This window comes from Pleurodeles waltl, chromosome 5, assembly GCF_031143425.1.
Source record: "Pleurodeles waltl isolate 20211129_DDA chromosome 5, aPleWal1.hap1.20221129, whole genome shotgun sequence".
Lineage (NCBI taxonomy): Eukaryota > Metazoa > Chordata > Amphibia > Caudata > Salamandridae > Pleurodeles > Pleurodeles waltl.
Genome location: NC_090444.1, coordinates 402794533 through 402820167, shown reverse-complemented (window position 1 = coordinate 402820167; position 25635 = coordinate 402794533).

Genomic DNA, 25635 nt, shown 5'->3' with positions numbered 1-25635 from the left:
TGGTATGTCTAATGTTTGCAGCATATTTGAAGTACTTGACTAAAGCATAGTGTAGATGGGGGTGAAATGAGCTGTGGAGTCTGATACGAAGTGGCTGTTCCTACTAGTTAGAAGTGACAATCGTGGCCTATGAGACATGACATGAAAAGTCTGATGGTTAAAGTACTGATTTAGTAAGTCTATCCTATAAGGTTTGTGTATCATGTAACTGTTTCTATTAATAGAGAAGTGACCAAAGTGGATACCATGAGCACCCTGACTGAAAAGTCACTTCTGGGATCAGATTTGTATCCTAACTAAGCAACACGTTTTGGGTGGAATATTGAACAAAGATGCTGAGTTAAAAAAATCATTTGGGGAAGGTGTTTAGGTAAGTATTATTTTATAGGTTTCCCATTCCATTCTGCCACACGGATCCACCTCCTGTTACAGTAAAGAAGCATGCTTTTTGCCACAAGAGAGGATGTAGACCATATTTATATTCTAAGACTTTGGGCCTGATTTTGATGTTGGTGGTCGTACAGGCGGACCCAAAATGACCATCAACCCAACTGTGTTCCACCCTGCATATTTAGATGTTACAGTTCTGAAAATGGATTGAATGGCGATGGATTGCTGATGGAGGGCGATGGCGGTGGAACACAATGGACTTAGTACAATGGCAGGGGCTATGTAAGAGATGTAAGTGACACACACACTGCCCCTTAGCCATAAGTGTACCTCTGCACTACACACTGCACAACACAACACATTCACACAATAAAATACATTGCCATTCCAATGCAATCAACCTGTACAAGCCTAAAACACACATTGGTATACATCCATGACACAACATGCACACACCATTGATACTGCATCAACACATGACACAACCATGACAACCAACACAACTACACACTCAGCTACACAAACACAGTCACACAAAAAATACCCCAACCAGCCAACTGCATTGCACATGCACATACATGTACTAACTCACACACAATACTCACAGCACAACATGACAGGTACAGGTTTCCTGGCATTGTGCAAACTTGGACACAGTTGAAAGTGTGAATGTACCATCATTGTGGTACCAGCATTCATTTGCCCATCAATACTGGTACCATAATGACAGTTGTTTTTTGTGTGAGATATGGGTTGTGTGCCAGTGTGTGTCCCAGTCTGTGACTAACCTACATAACCCCAACATATGCATATCACAGTGATTAAAAAAAATATTGTGACATGTATATGTCTGCAGTGGCCCAATCTCTCATGCATTGTCCACCCAACATACCCTATACACAGTTACTACATGGATGTCATTTAAGGGTCATAGGTGTGACCACTGACTTGCCACTTGCAACCCTGGCACTGCCTTTGAGACCCCTGGCCTCAAAGGTGGCAAAATGTTGTGCCTGGAACACAGGAGATGCAAGTCTAAATGGATGTTGGTTGACGCTACACTTTCCTGTTTTTTTGTCATTTTTTTATTACACAAATAGTGAATAATATTCACTACTTGTGTAATGAAAATTAGAGTACAGTTAGCTGGAATATGACACTATCTGACAGCTAAATTAATAAAAATGCTTTTAAATGTATGTTTTATGTGTGCTTGCGACTGAGAGTGTGTTTTTGTGAGAGTGAGTGTGTGAATGTGTGTGAGTCAAAGTATAGGTTAAATGGCGTGTGATGTCAATTCCGCTACCCCTGGCATTTTGGTGAATTAATGCACATGAGTTACCACCAAAATTCTTTCAGGTAGGAAAGGTCTACGGTATGTTTGTGATGTACCGGGGTATTTCTGTAATACAGTGTCTCGGTGAAACCACATATGTTTATAACAGCACAACAGCAGAAATGTGCTGTAATTTAATGACTGCAAATTTGCCCCCGATATGCACGAGGGGCTAGATTTTTTCTCGTGTCCTGGGCTGTGCTTGTGATGCTAAAATTATACTATGTAGTGCAAAATTTTACTGATAGGTTAATGTGCGTTATGGATATTGCTGTTTTTATTGCGTTTCAGTAAAGAAAGTATTAATAATATGACCACGGCACTTTGATTGGAGTGGATAAGATTAGCTCAAGTAATGTTTACTTCAACCAGGTTAATTAGAAGTAATATATCAGAACCTGCCATCTGATGTTATGACCAGACATTGCACCCTTCAGCAATAAGTAAAAGCTCAAATTTGTATGTACTAGCAAGTAGTTCTAGTACAATAATATCGACTAACCTATTGATGGCTGTTATGGTAACTGTTAGACTTTTCATCCTTGGCGTGGTCTCCCTTAACTTTTTGCCTCTGTTCCCCAGGTTGTTGATGTGTGCTGGACTCTGATTTTGCTGTTTTTGTTACTCTGGGCACTTTACCACTGCTAACCAGTGCTAAAGTGCAAGTGCTCCTGTTTAAATTGTATGTAAGTGGTTCATCCATGATTGGCATATTTGAATTACTAGTAAGTCCCTAGTAATGTGCACTAGAGGTGCCAGGGCCTGTAAATCAAATGCTACTAGTGGGCCTGCAGCACTGGTTGTGCCACCCACATGAGTAGCTCTGTAATCATGTCTCAGACCTGCCCCTGCAGTGTCTGTATGTGTATTTTTACACTGTAAATTCGACTTGGCAAGTGTACCCACTTGCCAGGCCTAAACCTTCCCTTTCCTTACATGTAAGGCACCCCTAAGGTAGGCCCTAGGTAGCCCCAAGGGCAGGGTGCAGTGTATGGATAAGGTAGGACATATAGTAATGTGGTTTATATGTCCTGACAGTGAAATACTGCCAATTTCGTTTTCACTGTTGCAAGGTCTGTCTCTCTCTCATAGGATAATATGGGGGCTACCTTTAAATATGATTAAAGTGTAGATTCCCCTAGAGAATAGATGGACAGGTGGAGTTTGGGATCCCTGAACTCACAATTTAAAAATACATCTTTTAGTAAAGTTGATTTTGAGATTGTGCGTTTGAAAATGCCACTTTTAGAAAGTGAGCATTTTCTTGCTTAAACCATTCTGTGACTCTGCCTTGTTTGTGGATTCCCTGTCTGGGTCAGCTTGACAGTTGGGTTGTTTTTCACCTCACACCAGACAGTGACACAAAGGGAGCTGGGGTGTGATCTGCATTTCCTGATTAGCCATCTCTGCTAGGAGGGAGGGGTGGAGTGGTCACTCTCATCTGAAAGGACTGTGCCTGCCTCTGACAATGCTGTCTCCAGCCCCCTGGTGTGTGTCTGAGGCCTTGCCTGGGCAAGGCAGGATTTCACAAGAAGGTGTGAGTCCCCTTTGAAGAAAGGTGACTTCAAAGACTAAAATGGGTATAAGAAGGGCACCCAAACTTACAAACTGTAGAAACACTTCTGGAATCAAGAGGAACCTCTGCCTGGAGAAGAGCTGATCGCTGAGGAACAAGTGCTGCCCTGCCTGTGACTGTGCTTTGTGGAGCTTTCCTGCAGTGCTGCTTCTGCCAGAGTAAGAGGGCAAAGACTGGACTTTGTGTGCCTTCCATCTTGAAGAAGAAATCTCCAAGGGCTTGATGTAGAGCTTGCCTCCTGTTGTTGAAGTCTCAGGGATAGCAAAGACTTCTTCCTGCCAGCACCTGGAGTCTCTGGAGAGACCCCTACTCTGCTCTGTGGTGCCCTTCCAGTTCCTGGGACCCTGAAAGGAGAGGCTGGCAGCCTAAGGACAAAAATACACGCACCGAGCGCCGTGCGGAGAAAAGATCGACGCGAACCCGATCGCGGCTGAGAAAACGACGCGACGCCGGCTCCGCAGCTGAGAAACGACGCCGCAGGAAACGCGACCGAAGAATCGACGCCCGGAGCAGGAGAAACGACGCGCAGCATCGCTGACGAAGGCTGAGAGATCGCAACCTGCGCCGCGGGACTTTCGGACCGTCGCGGGGCTGGCTTTTTCGACGCGCATCGCCGTGCCGAGCTGTTTTCAACGCATATAACCGTGCAGGGTTATTTTCGACGCACACCGCCCGTGCGGGGTTATTTTTGGCGCAAACCAGGTACATTTACACGCTAGCAGCGCTAGTGTGTTGTTACAACTACCTAAAGACTCTTTTTATTTTAAACCTTTTAAAAATCATAACTTGCCTTGTGTATGTGGGATTTTTGTCGTTTTGGTCTTGTTTTGTCTAGATAAATATTTCCTATTTTTCTAAACTGGTGTTGTGTCATTTTGTAGTGTTTTCATTAAGTTACTGTGTGTGTTGGTACAAATACTTTACGCCCAGCACTCTGAGGTTAAGCCTACTGCTCTGCCAAGCTACCAAGGGGGTAAGCAGGGGTTAGCTGAGGGTGATTCTCTTTTATCCTAACTAGAGTGAGGGTCCTTGCTTGAACAGGGGGTAACCTGACTGTCAACCAAAGACCCCATTTCTAACATTGGTGACCAGCGGTCGGGATTTGGACTTGTATTTGTACTTGACATACAGTAATTAAGTGTACACTACTGTTTTGAGTTCAGACCACTACGTGACCACATACTACTAGTCTTGTGATTTTTGTTTTTTACTTGGACTGTTTTTCTCTGCATTCAGTTTCTTTTTTTTCACTGATCCCGTGATTGACTTTGCTGAAACTTCATTTGAGAACTTGCTTTTCTGTTTTTGGAACTGTGCATATTTTTTTAACCTCTCATCATGTCTCAGTCTGGAGATGCCCTAGCTGAAGCTGCTTTTGACTTGGAGAAATTGGAGAGCTACAAAGTGGCTCAGTTGAAGCAGTTTTGTAGTAATGTTGGCTGTCCCATTAAGAGCTCATCCAAGAAGGATGAGCTGCAAAAGGCGCTGAGGGCCTGGGTGACAGCCAAAGCAGCTGAGGGGCACACAGATGAGGAGCCAGAGGGGGAAGAGGAGTTGCAAGTCACTCACACTGATGTAGTGGGTGGGCCTGCTATGTCTCAGGGGAGAATCTCCAGGGCAGGTAGCAGTGTGTCCTCCAAGAGTCTGACACCTGGAGAGTTACAGGACAGACAGGCAGAGAGGGAGTACCAGTTGGAGCTGAAAAAGCTCAGTCTAGAGGGGGAACAGAGAAAGCTGGCCCGTGAGGTGGAACAGAGAAAGCTGGACCTTGAGGAAAGGAAGATAAACATGGCTCATGAGCTCAGTTTAAAAGAGATAGATCAGAGGAGTCAGTCCAGTAGGGATGGTGGCAGCAATTCTACAGTGCAGCCTGAGAGAAGGGTACACATCCCAAAAGACCTTGTGAGGGATTATAAGAGGGAGGATGATATCTACTTGTGGTTCAAGGGTTATGAGTCAGCTCTCCACATGAACCTGGTCCCTGAAGCTCATTGGGGGGCAGCCCTGTGGAAGCATTTTGAGGCAGAGGGGAGGGACACACTGACGGCCTTAGGGGATGCTCAGAGTCTCACCTACCCTGCCATGAAGGAGGCCTTACTTACCAGGTATGGTCTCACCCCTGAGCAGTACAAGGAGAAGTTTAGATCCTACAAGAGAAAGGAATCCCAAACATGGTTGGAATGTGTTGATTCTTGTTGCAGGTCACTGGATGGTTGGGTGAAGGGCAGTAAGGTAAACACGTATGAGGGGCTTTACAATTTAATTGCTTGGGAGCACTTGTACAGTTTATGTTTTCCAGAGCTGCGCCAACACCTCATTGACAGCAAGCTGACTGACCCCAGGAAGCTTGCACAGGAAGCGGACCGCTGGGAGAGCACCAGGGTCCAAAGGAGGTATGGGGGAGACCACGCCAAGGGTGGGCAGGGTCCCTCTCAGACGAAAGGGGGGGGTAAGGGCAAACAGGATGAGTTCTCTAAAGGGCCCCAAACTGATTCCCAGGGTAAGGATTCCCAACCCCCCAGTGAAAAGAAGCCATGGTTCTCCAAAGGGAAGCCAATGGCAGGTGGTCCCCTACGTAAGTGCTATTCATGTAACCAGGTGGGTCATGTGAGGGGGGACCCCAAATGCCCCAAAAGTACACCGGCACCCACTGGTGCACCGTCCCAGGGTTTGGCCAGTGTAGCGCTTGGGGAGGAGTTGGTTTCAGGTGGGTGGGAACCAGCAGAAATGACCCTTGTCTCACTAGGGGACAGTGAGATGGTCCAGAGAAACCTAGTGCCTGATAACACTAAGAAGTACAGGCAATGGGTGACCATCAATGGACAGAGGGTGGAGGCTCTAAGAGACACTGGAGCCAGTGTGACTACAGTGAGGAGTCACCTGGTGTCTGAAGAGCAGATTGATCCCCGGGTACTTCACCAAGTAGTTGCAGTAGACAATTCTGAGCGCCTCTGCAGAGTGGCGCAGGTTCCCTTTGAATGGGGGGGGGTCTCAGGTTCCTGGAAAGTAGCTGTGAGTCCAACCATGCCTGTTGATTGTTTGCTAGGCAACGACCTGGAAGATTCCCCTTGGAAGGAGGTGGAACACAGGTCTCACTTGGAGATGTTGGGTCTGCCTGGGTGGGTATGCGTATCCACCCGGTCTATGGCAGCCAATCAGGGTAGTCAAGAGCCCCTGGAGCCTGAAACAGTGGCCCAGGGGACCGCCAAGAAGAGGAAAGGCAGGAGGCGCGGGAAACCCGCCCCAGAAGTTCCCACGGTCCGGGAGGAGGCAGAGCCTGAGGGTGATGCCCCGGAACCTACAGGGGAACAGGTGGCTGAACTGGGGGAGGTCCCCGAGCTGTCGCAGTGGCAGCAGGAAGGGGGACCCACCAGGGAAGTATTCTGCACAGCGCAGAAGGAGTGCCCTACTCTTGAGGGACTGCGGCAGCAGGCTGCAGCCCAGGCGGCTGGCGGGGCGCCAGGTACTCACCTGATTTATTGGGAGGATGGCCTCCTGTATAGTGAGCCTAAGGTTCCTGAGCCGGGGTCAGCTCGTATGCTGGTGGTACCCCAGGGCTTCAGGACCTTCCTACTGGGTTTGGCTCATGATGTGCCTTTGGCAGGACATCTAGGGCAGGACAAGACCTATAAGAGGCTTGTCTCCCACTTTTACTGGCCCTTGATGAACAAGCAGTCAGCTGCTTATTGTAGATCTTGTCAGACTTGTCAGGCAAGTGGCAAGAGTGGGGGGAAATGCAAAGCTCCCCTCCAACCTTTACCGGTAGTCAGTACTCCCTTTGAAAGGGTAGGAATTGACATTGTGGGGCCTCTGGATCCCAAGACAGCCATGGGCAACAGGTTCATCCTGGTCTTGGTGGACCATGCCACACGGTACCCAGAAGCTATTCCTCTAAGGACGGTCACCGCCCCCGTGGTGGGACGTGCCTTGATGGGGGTTTTTACCCGCATGGGGTTCCCCAAGGAGGTAGTATCTGATAGGGGTACAAACTTCATATCCACTTATATGAAGTCTCTGTGGAAGGTGTGTGGGGTAACCTACAAGTTCACCACCCCTTACCACCCCCAAAGTAATGGTCTGGTTGAGAGATTCAACCGCACCTTGAAAGGCATGATTCAGGGCCTGTCAGAGCCCTTGAGGCGTAAGTGGGACGTCCTCTTGCCATGCCTTCTGTTCGCTTACAGGGAGGTGCCTCAAAAGGGACTTGGCTTTAGCCCCTTTGAGCTCATCTATGGCCACCCTGTGAGGGGACCGCTCAGTCTGGTGAAGGAGGCTTTGGAGAAAGCTCCTAGTAAACCACCCCAGGATGTATTTAGCTACATGCTGGCACTAAGAAACCAGACTGCCCGCTTCAGGAGTCTCGCTCAGGAGAACCTGGAAGCAAGCCAGGAGGACATGAAACGGTGGTACGACCAGAATACCACTCTGGTTGAGTTTCAGCCTGGACAAAAAGTGTGGGTCATGGCACCAGTGGAGCCTAGGGCTCTCCAAGATAAGTGGACTGGGCCTTTTGAGGTGGTGGAAAGAAAGAGCGAGGTCACCTATCTGGTAGACTTGCAATCCCCCAGGAACCCCTTGAGGGTCCTACATGTCAACCGCCTCAAACCACACTTTGAGCGAACTGAGCTATCCATGCTCCTAGCGACAGATGACGGGGTGGAGGAAGAGAGTGAGCCTCTTCCTGACCTCCTGTCTGCAGGAGAGAAAGATGGGTCTGTGGAGGGAGTGATCCTCTCCCCCTCCCTGACTGAGGAACAGCAGAGGGACTGTCGCCACGTGCTGGGACAGTTCGCCTCACTGTTTTCCCTGATCCCAGGAGTCACACACCTGTGCACACATGATGTGGACACTGGGGACAGTACACCTGTTAAACATAAGGTTTACAGGGTGACTGACAGGGTGAGGGCTTGCATTAAGGAGGAAGTCTCCAAAATGTTAGCCCTAAGGGTTATTGAGCACTCCAGCAGTCCTTGGGCCAGCCCAGTGGTCTTGGTCCCAAAGGCTACTGCTCCTGGTGCCACTCCAGAACTTAGGTTCTGTGTGGACTACCGGGGTCTCAATGCGGTCAGCAAGACTGACGCACACCCCATCCCCCGAGCTGATGAGCTCATTGATCGGTTAGGAGCTGCCAAGTACCTCAGTACGTTTGATTTAACATCTGGGTACTGGCAGATTGCCTTAACTGAAGGGGCAAAGGAGAGGTCAGCATTCTCTACCCCCGATGGGCACTTCCACTTCAATGTGATGCCCTTTGGGATGAAGAATGCCCCTGCCACCTTTCAGAGGTTGGTCAACCAGGTGTTGGCAGGACTGGATGAGTTCAGTGCCGCCTACCTGGATGACATTGCTGTGTTTAGTTCCACATGGGAGGAACACCTGCAACACCTCTGGAGAGTGTTAGAGGCCCTGCAGAAGGCAGGCCTCACTATTAAGGCGAGCAAGTGCCAAATAGGGCAGGGTTCTGTTGTGTACTTAGGACACCAGGTGGGGAGTGGCCAGGTGGCACCCCTACAGCCTAAGATTGACACGATTCTGGCTTGGGAGCCTCCCAAGACCCAGACTGAAGTGAGAGCCTTTTTAGGTCTCACAGGATACTATCGGAGGTTCGTTAAGGGATATGGTACCATTGTTACCCCCTTAACTGAGTTGACTTCTAAGAAGCAACCCAAGAAAGTGATCTGGACAGAGGCTTGCCAGAACGCTTTTGATGCCCTGAAGGCTGCCATGTGCACAGCACCTGTGCTGAAGGCACCTGACTACTCCACGGAGTTTGTTGTACAGACAGACGCCTCAGAGCATGGTATTGGAGCAGTACTCTCACAGCTGAATGAAGAGGGCCTAGATCAACCCGTAGCCTTCATTAGCAGGAGGTTACTACCCAGGGAACGTAGGTGGAGTGCCATAGAACGTGAAGCGTTTGCTGTGGTCTGGGCACTGAAGAAGCTAAGACCCTACTTGTTTGGGACTCACTTCCGAGTTCAGACCGACCACAGACCCCTCAGATGGTTAATGCAGATGAGGGGTGAGAACCCAAAACTGTTGAGGTGGTCCATTTCCCTACAGGGGATGGACTTTACGGTGGAACATCGACCCGGTACAGAGCACGCCAATGCTGATGGTCTGTCCAGGTTCTTCCGCCTTAGTGATGAGAACTCCCATGAGGTTGGGTAGTTGCTCCCCACTTTTAGCTGGGGGGGACACGTGTTAGACTTTTCATCCTTGGCGTGGTCTCCCTTAACTTTTTGCCTCTGTTCCCCAGGTTGTTGATGTGTGCTGGACTCTGATTTTGCTGTTTTTGTTACTCTGGGCACTTTACCACTGCTAACCAGTGCTAAAGTGCAAGTGCTCCTGTTTAAATTGTATGTAAGTGGTTCATCCATGATTGGCATATTTGAATTACTAGTAAGTCCCTAGTAATGTGCACTAGAGGTGCCAGGGCCTGTAAATCAAATGCTACTAGTGGGCCTGCAGCACTGGTTGTGCCACCCACATGAGTAGCTCTGTAATCATGTCTCAGACCTGCCCCTGCAGTGTCTGTATGTGTATTTTTACACTGTAAATTCGACTTGGCAAGTGTACCCACTTGCCAGGCCTAAACCTTCCCTTTCCTTACATGTAAGGCACCCCTAAGGTAGGCCCTAGGTAGCCCCAAGGGCAGGGTGCAGTGTATGGATAAGGTAGGACATATAGTAATGTGGTTTATATGTCCTGACAGTGAAATACTGCCAATTTCGTTTTCACTGTTGCAAGGTCTGTCTCTCTCTCATAGGATAATATGGGGGCTACCTTTAAATATGATTAAAGTGTAGATTCCCCTAGAGAATAGATGGACAGGTGGAGTTTGGGATCCCTGAACTCACAATTTAAAAATACATCTTTTAGTAAAGTTGATTTTGAGATTGTGCGTTTGAAAATGCCACTTTTAGAAAGTGAGCATTTTCTTGCTTAAACCATTCTGTGACTCTGCCTTGTTTGTGGATTCCCTGTCTGGGTCAGCTTGACAGTTGGGTTGTTTTTCACCTCACACCAGACAGTGACACAAAGGGAGCTGGGGTGTGATCTGCATTTCCTGATTAGCCATCTCTGCTAGGAGGGAGGGGTGGAGTGGTCACTCTCATCTGAAAGGACTGTGCCTGCCTCTGACAATGCTGTCTCCAGCCCCCTGGTGTGTGTCTGAGGCCTTGCCTGGGCAAGGCAGGATTTCACAAGAAGGTGTGAGTCCCCTTTGAAGAAAGGTGACTTCAAAGACTAAAATGGGTATAAGAAGGGCACCCAAACTTACAAACTGTAGAAACACTTCTGGAATCAAGAGGAACCTCTGCCTGGAGAAGAGCTGATCGCTGAGGAACAAGTGCTGCCCTGCCTGTGACTGTGCTTTGTGGAGCTTTCCTGCAGTGCTGCTTCTGCCAGAGTAAGAGGGCAAAGACTGTACTTTGTGTGCCTTCCATCTTGAAGAAGAAATCTCCAAGGGCTTGATGTAGAGCTTGCCTCCTGTTGTTGAAGTCTCAGGGATAGCAAAGACTTCTTCCTGCCAGCACCTGGAGTCTCTGGAGAGACCCCTACTCTGCTCTGTGGTGCCCTTCCAGTTCCTGGGACCCTGAAAGGAGAGGCTGGCAGCCTAAGGACAAAAATACACGCACCGAGCGCCGTGCGGAGAAAAGATCGACGCGAACCCGATCGCGGCTGAGAAAACGACGCGACGCCGGCTCCGCAGCTGAGAAACGACGCCGCAGGAAACGCGACCGAAGAATCGACGCCCGGAGCAGGAGAAACGACGCGCAGCATCGCTGACGAAGGCTGAGAGATCGCAACCTGCGCCGCGGGACTTTCGGACCGTCGCGGGGCTGGCTTTTTCGACGCGCATCGCCGTGCCGAGCTGTTTTCAACGCATATAACCGTGCAGGGTTATTTTCGACGCACACCGCCCGTGCGGGGTTATTTTTGGCGCAAACCAGGTACATTTACACGCTAGCAGCGCTAGTGTGTTGTTACAACTACCTAAAGACTCTTTTTATTTTAAACCTTTTAAAAATCATAACTTGCCTTGTGTATGTGGGATTTTTGTCGTTTTGGTCTTGTTTTGTCTAGATAAATATTTCCTATTTTTCTAAACTGGTGTTGTGTCATTTTGTAGTGTTTTCATTAAGTTACTGTGTGTGTTGGTACAAATACTTTACGCCCAGCACTCTGAGGTTAAGCCTACTGCTCTGCCAAGCTACCAATGGGGTAAGCAGGGGTTAGCTGAGGGTGATTCTCTTTTATCCTAACTAGAGTGAGGGTCCTTGCTTGAACAGGGGGTAACCTGACTGTCAACCAAAGACCCCATTTCTAACAGTAACCGTACAATATTACCAACCCTTAAAAATATTTACATGGAACCAGTTAGCGTGGCGTTAAAATTAGAATGTAAGCTAGTTCTCCAATAAGCTTTGGGTGTCCCCGGAATTATTGTAACATAAACTTGTTTTGTAAGTAAACGTTATTTCATGGTCGATACTTCTCCATATTATTATGTAAACATTGTTGCAACACATGTTGAGTCAGTATTTCCACGCAACTTCGTTCATGCACTATTGCCCACTTATGGTTCACGTGTCCTCGCTGTGGCTCCCTGCTCCTAATTTGAAATTAGCGTGTAACCAATGTATACATGAAAAACCTGATTGCCAAATAGTGGGCAGTAACATTTCATCAGCTGTGCACTTTTTGCTCAGTCACCATTATGTTGTGGCAGTTACACATTTTAGCCTGTCCCCATAAACTCCTAAATAAATATATTTATTAGGGAAGTATCTGGTAATGTCATTAGGTCATTATAATATTTACTGTATTTGCTATAAAGCTCACATGTCTACTAAAGACACTTTAAATTACCTTAAAAAAATCAAAAATGACAAACAGAGGGGATGTAGGTTTGAACATCCCTTGGATAACAGGCATGTGACTTGCTGTTTCCTATTTTATTATTCTAACTGAACTGATATGTTTCATGTACAGTAGACGCGTTTCATAAATCCCCTGACAAGTGCTCCACATGTTTTAGCTGTTGGCCTCCAGCAGTGATTCTTAACCTGTGGTCCGGTGACCCATGGTGGTCCACGAAGCCTCCTCAGGGGGTCTGCGTCTGCTTAGTAAATTAGATAATATTTACAGATTAATTCATTATATATAACTAAAAAAAGCAAAATGGGCAATAGACTTTATTTAGAAAGTTCGGTAAATATGAAGGAATGTGTAATTGGAGGACAGAAATTAGGTTAGTATCCTCAGATTGATTCATGGGAGCAGTCCAAGGCCATCAAACCGAATATAGTATGACAATGAGTGGCTTCAATTGAATTTAGAAAAACTCCAAATGCATCAAACAGAATATAGTAATGGCGATGAGAGGCTTGTCAGTTCATGATTGAGCAGAGGTTGCAATATAAAAAAACTGATCACTGACAGAATATGGGAAGCAAACATATTGTGTAGATAAATACCACGTCAAAAGCATTGAGGACCAAAATAGCGAGAAGGTAACTGCAAATAGCTAAGGGCCAGATGTAGGAAACGATTTGCGAGTCGCAAATGGCAAAAAATGCCGTTTGCGAGTCGCAGATCTCAGTTTCCTATGCAGAAATGCATTTTGCGAGTCGGGACCGACTCGCAAAATGCATTTCCGAATCGTAAATAGGAAGGGGTGTTCCCTTCCTATTTGCGATTCGCAGTGGTATGCAATACCATTTGCGACCGCATGTTACCATCCACTTGAAGTGGATGGTAACCCACTCGCAAATTGGAAGGGGTCCCCATGGGACCCCTTCCTCTTTGTGAATGGACCACAAATTATTTTTTCAGGGCAGGTAGTGGTCCGGTTTCGGATTTTTTTTTAAGTGCAGCTCGTTTTCCTTTAAGGAAAACGAGCTACACTTAAAAAAAAAAAACTGCTTTATTTATAAGCAGTCACGAACATAGAGGTCTGCTGACTACAGCAGGCCTCCATGTTTGCGAGTGCCCATAGTCGCTATGGGGCCGCAATTTGCGACCCACCTCATTAATATTAATGAGGTGGGTCTTTGCGACCCCATAGCAACTCGCAGACGGTGTCTGAGATACCGTACTGCATACCAATTTGCGAGTTGCAAATTGCGAATCGGAAGGACTCGCAATTTGCAACTTGCAAATTGGATTTTTGCTACATCTGGCCCTAAGTCTAGACTTACTCTTACTAGCTCCACATCTACATATTTTGAAGATATATACCATCACGGTACATATATTTGGAGTTATATATATGGCAAAACGTTGCTTCCTTATGGAAACTTACCTTCACAATATTTTTGTTTCTGATAGTCTGGCTAAACATCAAAAAAGTGGGAGTTGATTACATCCAAGGGCAATGCACTTCTTAAAAATTCATCCCTTCAGAAGATTTGGGTTAATTTAATTCCAAGCTCAACAGCCACTCTTTCTGACTAGCTGAATCACCCTTTTACTTGGTAGAGCTCCGTACACCACTTGCGGAGAGGGATTGGAAAAAGAGTAAAATTTGCCTGTCCCCCTGAAGGCGTAGAGGACAAACTCCATGACTAAAGAAATACGTTTTGGCTACTGCAACTTCATAACGAAAAGGAGGCCAGAGTACTGCAAGTGATGCTTGCACACCCACATCATTACACCATCTGAGCCATGAGACACGTAGGTGTAGTGAAGAAACAGTGGAGGCAAACTTCCAAACTTCCAAAAAGCTCAGCATATTGAGGCTGGCCCCTTTCTCATTCCCCCTTATGCATCCCAATAGAGAGTTTGAGGCTCTGTGAGGCTGTGCCATGGTAAAGTGCTCCACTGCTCTTCCTGTTCTGATGCTGATGCAACGGTCAATGATCTTATCCTGTTCAGATGCGCCACATCATTCTCCATTTATTTGTGTCAGGAAGTGCATAAGGACCCCATGAACCTCCAGTCCAGCTCCCTGATGCACCCTGACCTAACCGTCTGAAATGCAACCTTCCTGTAAGTTACTCACTCTGTGTCTGGTGCCACTCTGAACCTGGAATCACACCCTAAAAAGCTTGTGACTCGCCCCCATCAATATTGTGATTACAGCTGCTCCCACCGGTGATGGCTTACAGAAGAAGGTAACACAGCCCAACACTACTGGTGCCCAAGTGAGATATGTGCTAAGTGAAATTACATGTTCGGACCCACAACACCTTTTAAGAGTAAATCTTAAAGGTTTGACCTTGCTACTTTTCGAAAGGCACCGCCTAGAAATGAAGTACTCGTTAATACAATAAGCTTAGAGTAATATCTGCTTCCTGTGGTTTCACGAACATAATACCCGTCACAAGGATTGCCTAGTTGCCCATATACTCAACAGACCCCTGAAAGCTGATCTGAAAGAAGGGTCCATTGAATATTAAGGCAAATAAATTAGCCCATGACCCTAAAGGGGTTGTGTTTTACTAGTAAAACATTTATAATTTCGGATGTCATATCTTTAGATCAATTATTTAGGATTACCATTATTTATACATTGTAAGTGTCTATACAGTTATTCTGCCTAAGTGTATTTTTTAATTTGTTAAATAGGTTTTCTTTAGTGTTTATGTTTTCTATATATAATCTCATGAATGCTCTTTTTCCAGTCAAAAATACTTTCAACAAAAACCTCATTAATGTTATTTTAGTGTTAACCAAACACTTGCTACATTTTATTACTATTAGCTATTATTTTCCAAATGTGCGTAAACCCTACAATCCCCTTTTATGTGTGTGGGAGCGAATGTGTATATGCATGTACATATGAGATGTAATTTTAGATATCGTCTGCGACATTACCAAATATGTCATTTAACATGTGATGAGAGATGTCGTGTAAAGTCATAGGCAGTGCAGGAAAGGGACATCAGTTGTGGCTACTCTACCTAATCGTAACTTTGTGAATTTCAGTGGATTTTAGGTTTTGTTTTGTAACACAAATGCACTTTAAATGTGTTCTTTCAGTGAATTTCGGAGGTTGAGTTTTTTTTTTCCAAACATGCCTTAATGACTTACAATCAAAGCTAACAACTTTACTTTTAACATTTTGATTTCGGTTTTTTACCACACCAGACAGTACCTTAAGCGTAGCCTCCTACTTACAACTAAGCCTCACTGACCATGGCCTTTGTAAAAGAAATTTCAATTATTCGCACAGCAGAATTAAATACTAAGCAGTGTAATTTAGTTAGCGAATATAGGGTGGGACACCCTGTTATGGTTAGGGGTGTGTGAACGCTGTGTAATTTGTTTTAGCGCAATTACGTAAACAATTGCAAAATTATGTAAAATAAAATGTAACTACACAAATTGTAACTCTATCATTGAGTGCTGTATTTGAGTGGAAAATGCATTCGCTTGTCAATTTCCTGGCACAAGGACGCGTTTAAACAAAAGCATCACAAACAATAATCACTTGCATTGTGTTGTTCCAGGAACCTCACTGTAAATTTGTATCCAAATTTGGCACATTTTGTGGTAAAGTGTTGTTGCTAATGGCATGTAATTACGCAAAGTGGCGTAACAGCATACATTTGGGAATTTCGTGAAACGTGCATAATGTGAAATTCCTAAAATTGTGCAATATAAAATATGGCCCAAATTGTTTGTGGCAGAGGTTTGAATTAGGTACATGTACAGAGGAGGTCATGCTGACCCACTAGAACCAGACATGCAATGGTATTGTTTGTTCCTATCCTCATTATTGATAAGGGCAGGAAAGTCTCAAGTCTTTGCACATGAGTCTTTGGCCGGTATTAGAGTCTCAGTTCTGACTGCAGATTGAGGGACACATTACCTGGTAGTTGGTTCTGGAGGGGTTCTGTGGGGGGGGGGGGGGGGGGATCAGGCACTTCTAGTGGGATGCAATAGCATCCCTTGGAAAAAGGGTTTGTCAAATTAATACAACACTTCACGTCCTGTCGTAGTGGTCACAGCATCAATGGCATCGTTGGCATATGTGGCCCTCAGCTGGTTGTGTGTAGAGTTGCTGCTCCCACTGAGTCTATTGTTGAGCATGAATATGTCCTTAAGTCTTATAGCATTTGCAGCTTAATGGCGATGCAGCTTCTTGATACATTGGTGGCTGCAGCACATAATCCCAGCTGGTAGTGGTTTCTACATAAAAATGATAGGGTTGAATTTGTGCAATCTTAGGATGTAGTTCTCAGCAGGAACCACGAAGAGAGACCTGGAGACCCACTCACGACATTGGTTGCTCCTGGGTTCACTCTCTCAAATAGTTTAGTTTTCTGGGTGTTCCTCACGCAAATAATGCACTATGCTTCTCTTCTTTGACAGTGTCTCCTGCAGGACCAGGCTGACATCTTTCCTTTTTCAGCAGAAGGCATGTCTTCGAGCCACCAGGCAGACCCTCACTCCTCTAGCAGAAAATGCAGGCTTCAGGTCATATCCACTTAACCCTGGGATACTTAAGTGTCAGGCGCATACAACTCCTAGTCACACAGCAGACCTTCAATTACTCTGTGCAGCTCTCCATTAATTGGTCATGAATAACTTAGAACTGGAATAAAGTGCAGTGGTTTCAATTCCACCTTTCCACATATTTTCCAGGCAGAGGATGTGGATTCACTCTCTTGTGCTTCATATCGGATTTAGGTTGGTACCTCTTCAAATGGCACTTCTAGTTTGTTCTCCAGACACTGCCTTCATCTACATTGATGCTTCTCACAGCAGGCAGCAATGAGTCTGCATCCAAGGAAAATTGCACAGAACACAGGTCCAATGAAGTGTGAACTGTCTGTGCCTGGCTGTCATCACCGTTCATCAAACAGCAATCAGGACCAAACAAAAAACTTCATCGCCTTGAACAGAACCGCAGTCCCACTCCTCACCCTACCATCAACTACAAGACAGTGCTCAGGAAGAATTTGCCCCTTGCAAAGTCTTGATGGAATTTCCAAAGCTAGCCCTATCTCTATCCTCCTCACTTTAGTGTCTGCATCTCCACCCTCCAGCCACAAAGAAGGCAGACAATACAATTCTACTGTCCGGGGAAGCTATCCTCATAGTACACCTTGTATGCCAAACCAGTGGCATCCAGTGTTGATCACGATCGTTTCACTTCTCAGACTCACACACACACAGAGTCCCACTACTGTACAGTTGACACATTCTCACTGTACACACACACACAAACACACAACACTCAAGAAGCACATGATTTTTTTGCAACATTCTGGGTTTCACATAATAGGAGGACTTTACATGAGAGTGGCTTGAAGAACACTCTTTCACTCACACACAAAAAAAAAATCTGGTCAAACTATAAAACACAAAACACGGCCTCCTACCACCATGCCTTACGTGATACACCCAGGACTAGGACAGTAGTCCACTGTATGCATGTGAGCACACTTAGACCCATATTTATACTTTTTTAGCACTGCATTTGCGCCATTTTTTTACGCAAAAGCAGCACAATCTTACAGAATACAATTGTATTTTGTAAGTTTGTGCCACTTTTGCCTCAAAGATCAGCGCAAATGCGGTGCTAAAAAAGTATAAATATGGTCCCTAGTGCTCTCCAGATCACAGAACAGTTCATAGACCTCAGATCATCATGGACAGGCTTAGTACTCTGCGCACATGCTAAACTAGCTTGACACTAGAGCCAAAATAAAAGTCTAGCTATCAGTTTAACATGCAGTCTTGCACTTAAGGTAAGGTTACTTGCCAGTTCACCATGCAGAGGATATTCCACTCCCAACAGATGCTCCATTGGTTGTTAAAGCTACAAAACCTGAACGAAAGTCAATCTGCATTGCCACGATTCATTCTGGTTTTATGCTCCACTCTGAAATGTAGGCCATGTAATGAGAAAGGCTGTGTCAGCAACTTGGGAGACTCATACTTCATTGCCATCAACCACTTGAGTGTTTTGTGAGGTGTCTGGACTACAAACGTGCTACAAAACAAGTAAGGCTGGAATCTTCTCAAAGCCCACACTATAGCAAAGCATTCTTTTTCATTGACATCTCAGTTCTATTCCCTAAAGAGCAACCTACAGCTGATGCAGGGTACTGGACGGTTTCTACCATTGTCAGTGAGTTTATCCAGCACCTCTTTAACTCCAATGTATAGACATTTGCCTGAAATAAAGGATGGCTGACCGTAATCAGTTACCTTCAACACAAGTGTATTGCATAGTGCTGTCTTCAAGTCATCAAATGCCTTCTGACACTTTGCAGTAGAGATAATTTTCTTAGGCTGTTTCTAGGGCAAGGGGAACTATTATCATGTAGCAGTTTCACAGGTAGACTACAGGGGACTTCCCCACCTGGCACATGGGAGCCTTGATGCTCCCAGTATCCTGAACAACATTTTTTCTAGGTGCCTCATGTGGTTCTCCTATGAATTGCATAAATGGCAATGTCCTGCAGGTATGCCACACAGAATAGTTGCAGCCCTGAGAGAACATGGTTCACCAGACACTGAAAGGAGGTAGGGACATTCTTAAGTCCAGAGGTCATGACCTTAAACGGTTAAAATCTGGCATGGAGAATACCGTCATGTGGACTAGGAGCTCAGTTGATTTGCCAATTTATACTGGTCAGAACAAATATGCTCAAGTAACGAGCAGCATCCAGTCAGTCCATTAGCTTGTCAGCTATTGAAATTACGTGTGCATTTGTCTTGGTCACCTAACTGATGGCTTGGTAGCCCACACAAAATTACAATTCAGTTAATCCTTTCTTGAGACCAATACCCCTGGAATAGCCTCAGGACTACAGGAACACTCAATCACCCCCAAATCAAATATGTTGGCAACCACCCATGGGCTTGGTCACTATGGCATCAGTGAAATGAGGCCAGAAAATTGTCCCAATACATATTTACATTCTCCTTGCTGCTAAGGAGTCACTTTGGGCACAAGTTGTACTCCATCCACAGAACCATCCTTGACATCAACATGCTGCATGTTCAGAAAGGGTTCACTATCTTCCTCAACAGTCTCTGTCACTGCCAAGTTATTTAAGACTTACCCCAGCTTAACAGGAACACCCTCTTGGGCTCACTTGAAGCACATGTATTGGTCAAGTCATTTTTCTCAGAAACCGACTGTACTACCTTATATGCCCAAGGTGTTGGACAGATGGGCTTCAACACCAGTACCTCCTGGCATGCAGTCAGTGTTGCTATCTGTCTATAGTTTTCCTTCAAAAACCCTTGGGTTGCCTGAAGATATTTCTTTGCCTTTCTGATGTACTATGCTACCAACTTTGTGAGGCCTATCACTTAGTCCAGCACATCCTTCTGAGGTGATTTTAAAATTCCTACTCACTCTTCTCTGTTTGGGAGACCAATACCACTAGAATAGCCTAAGGACTACGGGAACACCCCAATCACCCCCAAGTCAAATATGTTGGTAACCTCTGTCTTAAACCACCCCTGGGCTTGGTCACTATGGCATCAGTGAAATGAGGTGAGAAAATTGTCCCAATACCTCTTTACATCCTCCTTGAGCTAAGGAGTCACTTTGGGCACAAGGTGTACTCCCTCCACAGAACCATCCTTCACATCAACATTCAGCAAGTTAGGAAAGGGTTCACTATCTTCCTCAACAGTCTCAGTCACTGCCATGATATTTAAGACTTATGCCGGTTTAAAAGGAACACCCTTTTGGGCTCACTTGAAGCACCCGTACCGGTCAAGTCCTTTATCTCAGAAACCAACTGTACTACCTTGTATGACCCAAGGTGTTGGACAGATGGGCTTCAACATCAGTACCTCCTGACCCTCCTGGCATACAGGCAGTGTTGCTACCTGATCATAGCATACTTTCAAAAAGTCTTGGGTTGCCTGAAGATAGTTCTTTGCCTTACTTATGTACTGTGCTACCATCCTTGTGAGGCTTATCACTTAGTCCAGCACATCCTTCCGAGGTGGTTTCTGACTGGGAATGGTGAGTAATAAGATGGGACAACACACTGTTGGGGGTGCCCAAACGGAAGCTCCATTGCACCGAACCCTAGCCCCTTGTATGGAATTATTCTATAGGCAAACTATAAACATGGCAGAGTTCCCATTATCCTTTTAAGGGTTCGGTTACAATTTTCCACCAGCCCATTCCTTTGTGGACGGTATGCAGTGGAGAAGTTGTGGGTCAAAGGAGCTTGCTCCCTCATGTTTCTTGTAAATGAAGAGGTAAAGTTTGTTCCCTGTTCATAAATCATTGTCCTAGGAAATCCAACTGTAAAAAAGATCTCTTGAAATAAGCTAGTTAACACCTTCATTCACCCCAGATGTGTCACCTCTGGGTACCTGGTGGCTAACACTACCAAAACCAAGATGTACATGCTGCCAGATGGGCTTCAACATCAGTACCTCCTGACCCTCCTGGCATACAGGCGGTGTTGCTACCTGATCATAGCATACTTTCAAAAAGTCTTGGGTTGCCTGAAGATAGTTCTTTGCCTTACTTATGTACTGTGCTACCATCCTTGTGAGGCCAATCACTTAGTCCAGCACATCCTTCCGAGGTGGTTTCTGACTGGGAATGGTGAGTAATAAGATGGGACAACACACTGTTGGGGGTGCCCAAACGGAAGCTCCATTGCACCGAACCCTAGCCCCTTGTATGGAATTATTCTATAGGCAAACTATAAACATGTCAGAGTTCCCATTATCCTTTTAAGGGTTCGGTTACAATTTTCCACCAGCCCATTCCTTTGTGGACGGTATGCAGTGGAGAAGTTGTGGGTCAAAGGAGCTTGCTCCCTCATGTTTCTTGTAAATGAAGAGGTAAAGTTTGTTCCCTGTTCATAAATCATTGTCCTAGGAAATCCAACTGTAAAAAAGATCTCTTGAAATAAGCTAGTTAACACCTTCATTCACCCCAGATGTGTCACCTCTGGGTACCTGGTGGCTAACACTACCAAAACCAAGATGTACATGCTGCCTGATGCCGAGTATGGAGTCAAACTGACCAATAATTTAATTGCTCTACTGCTATAAAGGAACACCTACTACTGGCAGTGGCACAAAGAGTGCTGTAGACGTGCTTCCTGACTTACCACTCAAAGGCAAGTAGGACATGTCCTACCAAAACTCTGTGTCACTGCAATCCTATATATACTAGTTAAAAGAGTCAAACCTTTTCTGGCTCTTTTTTGTATGCCCAAGTGTCCTCGGTGAGATGACATAGGAAATCCCTGTATATTAGGGAAATCACTAGTCTCTTGCTAGATTCTGGCTTAGGATTCACAGGGTGACAGTAAAGCAAAGTCTGACTAGTGCCTGGTGGAATTCCTCAGGTAAAAGTCCCCCAGCAGGGATCATTTCCTGCAGCTCTGACAGTAACCAAGACTCCAACAACTGGTCCACTTCTGGTGTTTCATCCTCCCCTCCCTCTTGAAGATACTCCTTCCTATGACTTCTCAGACACTGCCCTAATCACTGTCTCTGGTCCTTGCAAATTTGGAAAGGTCCAAGTCTCTTTGGGAGACTGCTGTGCAACCTTTGCTCTGGTCAACACAGCTAACATGGCCCAAGCCATGTAGGGTCCTGGTGCTAAGACAAGAGCACTGCAGTGTTTGCCCAGGAGAAAGCCAACAACTTGTTTCTCTCTCATCCCTTTATCAACCAAAGCTAACTTGCCATTAATGTGACTCAAATCAGGAAATTGTGTCCTGCATGTCATCCCCCAGCTATCAAGTCTTTGCTATTGGCATCAAGAGGAATCACTTTGGATTTTAGATGCTTCCTCTGCATCATGATCCTGTAAGCACTAGTATCCCTCAGGGCAGGAGCCTTCCTCCTATTGATACTAGATTCCAATACACACCCCATGGCATTTGGATGGATGTAATTAGGAACATCTGTGTCCCTTCCCCAAATGTGCAGTGCTACTCTGTTGAGTGTAACAGGATTTGTTGGTTCCCTTTACCTAAAGTTAGTACACAACACTATGATGGATGCAGTTAGTACAGGGTCTTTAATCTGACAACCCCTTTCAAATGGCCATCCTTGTTGCACCTATAACAAGCAATCACTTTGGGGTTGGAAGAACATTGCTGTCCTCCATTTTACTTTGTGTTACTGACTTGAAACCCAATCTCCTTTTTGCCGGTTTCCTCACTTGTACTGTAGGAAATTGCCTTGGCCTTAACCCTACAGTTTGGACCCAACTTTTTAATTGTTCCCCTATCTCTTTGATTTAGAGCCACACTGCTCCAGACCTTTGTTAATAGTGTTAGCTAACCACTTGTCAGCCGACACTGGATACTTTATTGTTAAGTTCACCAGGTATTGCTTAAGTACGGTAGAGCAGTGCTCCTCCAGCCACAGTCACTATCAACTGGCTAACAGCATGAACATCATTGCTTTCATCACTCTCACACCTCATTCCTATCACAAAACGTATCATGAATCTATATTTCAAATGGAACACGGTCTGCTCTCTTAAACTCTCTAAAGGTGGTAATATGGTTTAAAACCAGACGCTCTGATCAGAGATTTTGTCATTTGTTCATAGTTGATTTGATCAGTTGCAAACTTTGTCCCTGGGTTGGGGAGATATATTTTTCCCTCATTGCCTTACCCAAGGGCAAGTGATTTTTACATGATGTCAAACAGCTGTTTTAAAATTCTAAATTTAGTAACTGGTCATTTTTTTAGAGCCCTCAAGGTTTTCCTGAGCAGACTAATCGTTGAAAAAAAAAAATAAGCAGGAAAAACTGCCATATGTGGCACATTTTCCATCTGTAAATTATTGTCGCAATGGCTGATGTTCAAAAGCAATATATTATCCAGTCTGATACACCTTTCTTATCACCAGCATATGTAGGGTTGTAGGTTTTCAAAAAGTAAAATACCCAGGGCCAACAACAGAGCTGCATCTTACAATTATTTTTGATTTTGAAATGTACACAAGATACCGAGTTTAGGAACAGTTGTTATTTGTACACCTCTAAATTTGTGGAAACTCATACTGTTGTGATTCAGAGGGTAAGTTTCAAAATGTCTTCTTTCTTACACTAGCTTACATGTGAAAGCCAAATATACAGAGAAATTCTGTGTTCCTACTGGTCTTCGAAAAAAATTGGCACTCCGCGTTTGTGAGTGCACCTAGCACATGGGACGGGGAAGGGCCCAAAACGCAACAAGGACAGATCAATATTTTCTACTCAAAACCAAACTTTTTGCAATGTTTGCAGTGGTGGATTTCGGGCCTGGGTTTGGCCACCACTGAGGGAAACCTACAAAGACTGAGACCATTTTGTAAAGTAGACACCCAAGGCAGTCCAGAGTGATTTGCCTTGCATGGATTTCACAAGGCTTTTTCATCCAGAAACGCTTGCAAGCCTCAAAGCTTAGCTAAAAATTCAGATTTTCCTCATATTTCTCTGAGAAGAACTTCCATAATCTATGGTATCCACACATTTCTTACCCCCACCCAACCCAGTATTCCCTCACTTCTCCTGATAAAAGCACTACCCCACTTGCATGGGTGGACCAAGTGCCTGTGACAGGAAAGGTCCCAAAAGGCAATGTGCGTAGATCACATTTTTCTTCTCAAAATCACCTTTTTTTGAAGTGCGTGTAACAGTGGATCTTCGGCCTAGGCTTGGTTGCCACCTAGGGAAATGTACAAAAGTCTGATATTTCTGATAATAGATGCCCTATGTAGTCCAGGGTGGAGTGACCTATGTAGATCTCAAAGGTTTGTTACCCTGCAGCCCTTGAAAACCTCAAACCTTTGCTAAAAACATGCATTTTCCTCATAATTCTGCGAGGGAAAGTTTCAGAATCAATGAGTCTCCACACATTTCCTACCACCTAGCTTTCCCTCATTGACCTGATAAAACACTACCCTAGTTGTACTTGTGCCCACAATGGGAGTGGATTAAACTAGGGTCATTTAAAGTTCTCTCAAGGGAACTTCAATTGACCTTAGTTTAATATGTTCCTGTTGTGGCCAGTAGGCCCCCTAGGTTGAGGACATGGGACAATGCCAGGATGAGCCACACAACCCTTTTTTACATATTTGTTGGACCAATTTTTTCCCTTGTGCCTAGTGGCCTTTCTGTTCCCCAGGAGCAAATCCGCCACCAGGAGACAGAAAAACTGGTGCATCTGTTCTGGGGTGGAGACACAACCCAGTGTGTAGGCGAGCTTTCTAGTTGTCTAGCTGGGCCTATTTTTCCACAATCTCTAGTGGGATTTCTGTCGCCAAGGAAGAAAGACTGAGAATGGGAGCAGAAAGACTATTTCACAGATTCTAGGGCGGAGGCATGGCACAGTGTCCTAGTGAGCTATCCCCTACGTTTCTTCATTAGGCTTAATTTTTATTTAGTATTTAGTGAGCTTTCTGTCCCCCAAGGGCAGATTGGGGATACAAACTCCAACCTGTGGGGCAGAAAGAACATTCTGGTTTAGGAGCAAGGTGCAACCAATGGTTCAGCCACCTGCTTTTGTTTATTGGGCCTATTTTTCTCCTGGATTCTCGAGGCCTTTCAGTGCGCAGGTGGCTGATTGTAGGCAAATACCCCTAATTCACCCCCAGCAAGGCAGAAAGACTGATACGCATATTCTGACGTGGGAGCATAGAGATACCTGGGTGACCTACTTCCATATCCCTTTTTGTGTTTGCGGGGCATTTCTGTCCCCCAAAGCCAATTTGCCTTCAGGGGAGAAAGAAAGACTGATGCCAGCATTCTGTGGTGAGGGTACGGCATGATGCTTGGGTGGGTTGCTCTATCCCCCCTTTTTTGGCCTTATTTTTTACTAGTCTAGGTGTCTTTTGGGCCCACAGGGGGAAAAACAGGAAGTAACAGAAAATCTGTGGTGCCTAAGCAGGATGAGGGCACAGTGTGATGCCTGGGTGAGTAAATTTGGGGTAAAACCCTGTCTGGGGGTCAGAAAATCTGCATAGTCCATTTTGGAGTTAGGGCTCTGCCTGTTGCCTGGGAGGGTCAGCCCCTACCGGTCTTTCATGTGGCACATACATTTCCCTGGTGCATAGTGGGCTTTCTGTGGGACATATATGAGGTAAAAATCCAGGCTTCACCTCCGGCAGGGCAAAGAGACCATTTTTCCAGTTTTTGGGGTGGGGCTTAGCCTGATGCCTGGGTAGATTGTCCCTACCATTTTGTTTGTACCAAACCCCATCCCCTGGGTCTAGTAGACTTTCTGTCCCCACCAAGTGCAGATAGGAGGAACAGACCTGATGCCTGGAAGGGATCCCACCATCCCCTTTGGTAATAATTAAATAGCTCCATTTGGGCTAGTGGGCTTTCTGTCGCCGGGGCAGGGGGAAGATTAGAGGTAAAGACCACCTATGTGTTAT